Consider the following 3103-nt stretch of genomic DNA (forward strand, 5'->3'; position numbering starts at 1 on the left):
CCAGCTCTGGTCTGCTCCCCTGTCCCTGAGGGCAGTTTCCCAGGGGGTCCTATTGACTACCTCCTTGAACAGCTGGAATTTTGCTTTCCTAAAATGGAGGATCCTGACTTTACTCTTTGCCTGACACATATCCCTCAGGACTGTGAGCTCCACCAGTGCGTGATCACTGCAGCCCAGGCTCTTGACATCATTAATTAGCTCACTTGCATTGGTGACCAACACTTCCAGTAGCGTATCCCCTCTGGTAGGGCTATTACTTGGCTTAAGAAGTTATACTCAGTGCATTCCAGGAGCCTCCTGGATTGCCTACAGCTCACTGTGCTACTTTTCCAGTAGATGTTGAGGTGGTTGAAGTCCCCCAGCACAACGAGAGCCTGCGAGCACGACTGCCTCCTGTAGCTGGAGTAAGAAGGCTTCGTCAATAGGCTCCCCTTGAGCGGGTGATAGGCCTTTCTAACTTTGGTAACGTCTAGTGTAGATGGACCATCACCCACGTCATCTATTGACTGGCCTTGCCCGTCCAAAGCCTTACACCTATTGAACAGAGGTACCTGGGAAGGTGGGGTAGACAAGGAGGGGGTCTCCTGCCACCCTGAGCTTAGACTTGCCTCCATTTACTCCTTTCCTTTAAGCTACTGCCTTCCACTTGGCAGGGGGAGGATACAGGATCCCCTTGATCCTGTTTTTTTTCTGGTGGCTGTTCCTGTTTCTGTCTCAGGGAGGGCAGAGGCTGGCTCCTTCCTTGCCTGTCCCTTCTGAACAGCCTGTAGCCATCAACAACTGCACCCCAGTCATGGGATTCATCCCACCAAGCTTCAGTAATGGCAGATAGGTCATAGCTTTCTAGCAGTATGGCAGAATTCAGCTCCTCCTGTTTGTTACCCCTGCTCCATGCATTAGTGTAGAAGCACTTCAGCTGGGCTGTCAACTGTGTCACCTTCTTAGAGGAAAACCCCTTCATTCCTTTAAGGTATTTCACTGGTGTTTTCCTGTTGGCTCCTGTTACCTCAGGAGCCCCTGGCTCACCTGGAATACTGTGTCTGGAATTTCTGTCTCAGGGAGGACAGAGGCTGGTTCCACCAGTCTCTCTCTTTCTCAGACTCCCTGATGCTCCTTAACCTTTCTATTTCCTCTTGTAGCTCTGCCACCAAGCGGAGCAGATCATCCACCCGGTCACACCTCGCAGGGCTGTTCTTACTACTGTCATCGTTACCAGTGAACGGCTTTGGCACTCCCTGCAGCCTGTGACTTGGGTGGCTGCATGGTTTCCTGGGAGCTCTGTCTGGGTCGCCACATCAGTTCGGATGAGTGCAGAGGACATGGCTTTCTGTTGGGTGGATGCCATAGCTAAGCTCCTTTTGAGAGGGTGATGACCACCAACTGAACTGACCTTTCGAGCTGGTGGGGTGACGATGCCTTTCCTGAACCAGCTTCTATGCCACTGGTCACTCGCACTCCCTAGGCTGCTTTTTATGGGGGGGGAGAGGGGGTGGTTGCATTGCTCTGGTAATGCCCAAGCCTTGTCAGCATCTGTCACGAGAGCTGCTGGCTCCTGGTGGGTCTCTCTGCAGCCCTGGCGTTTCCCTGCCTCAGGAAAACCCCCTGTGCGCTGAGATCTGCTACTCCGCTGCAGGCCAGGCTGGCTCCAGAGCAACTCGCATCAACATTGTGAAAAAATGCTGTTTAAGTAACTTCATTCTTGTCTGGAAGTCAGTTGATTGCATATAAATAGAAAATTAAGCTCGGTTTTGGTGGGGAAGATATTTTGATTCATTTAAGTACCCACCTCTCGCTCAAAATAACTATTTTCTCATGCTCCTTTTGACAAAATATTTTCAAACCTACCTCCCCATCTTTCTGAAGAAAGGAAAAACGTGCCCATCTTGCCAAGTCACCAGTTAAAATAAAAACACACAGTGCCGACTGACTCAGCCGCGTTTGGCTCAGCTGAAATGCCTCTGTTGATGTCGCTGGTACCTGGCCCACGGTTGGAAAGAGCCTTCATTTGCTGAAAGAGCAGCAGAGCACAATTGCTTCAGCCCTTCCTACAGGAGCCCTCTCCAAGGCTTCAACCCATCCCGTGTCCAAGACTCTGGGCAAGCCCAGTGGCACATGAACGGTACCCTGCGTGACTCCCGAGTGATGCCCAGCAAATGCACATCTCTCAAGAACACAGAAAAATCAGAGAATATTTATTTTTCAGAATCTGATGATTCTTTCAGAGTGAAATGCTGGAATTTGCGAAGGCTCATAAGGCCACAAAGTTCTGTAGAAGCTGGGAAGAGTGAAGTACTCACAAATGGCTCGTTCTGCCCCTCTTCTTTTTTATCTCATGTTTTGGGGTATGCACGTTCCAGAAAATGGTGCATTTACCAGTGACGACAGCCTAAATAACAGCACTGGTTAAATTCAGAACACTGTACTTACTGACTTTTTTTTGGGAGAACATTGACAAAAATTGGCAATTCTGTATTCTGACATAAATGGTAGCAGTTTGCAACTCTGTCAAAGGTCTGGGGACACTACCTGGCAGACACAAAAAGCAAGGCCCAAGCACTCCCGTCCACTGCGTTCATCTCTTGGTCAATCGTTAAGTCAGCAGTGTTGGCTCCGAGGCGGATTGCATGTTGTATTTTCTTTTTTCGGTAGTTCACAGGCCAAACTCCCTCTCGTGGAGATAATTGTCCATCTCTTCTCCCAGGTAAAGGGCCATAGGACGAGAGAAAACGGCCTCAAGTTGCACCAGGGCAGGTTTAGGTTGGACATCAGGAAAAATTTCTTCACCAAACACTGGAAGGGGCTGCCCAGGGTCAAGTCCCCATCCCTGGGGGGATTTAACAGCCGGGCTGAGGAGGTGCTTAGGGCCAGGGCTTAGTGGTGGGATGGCAGGGGTAGGGGAGCGGTTGGACTTGGTGATCTCAAAGGGCTTTTCCAACCTGCACGACTCCGATTCTGTAACGACACACCTTGAGATGGGTTTTTTTTCTGACGGGGGGGGGAGACCTCCAAGAGGAGACAACATGAACACGGAGGCCTCCTGCAGCGCCGCTCGGGTGCGCGGAGAAGGGAGGGGCTGGGCCTTTCCCGCGGGCCGGTCGAGGCC

Source organism: Egretta garzetta, unplaced genomic scaffold, assembly GCF_000687185.1.
Source record: "Egretta garzetta isolate BGI_Z169 unplaced genomic scaffold, ASM68718v1 scaffold441, whole genome shotgun sequence".
NCBI lineage: Eukaryota > Metazoa > Chordata > Aves > Pelecaniformes > Ardeidae > Egretta > Egretta garzetta.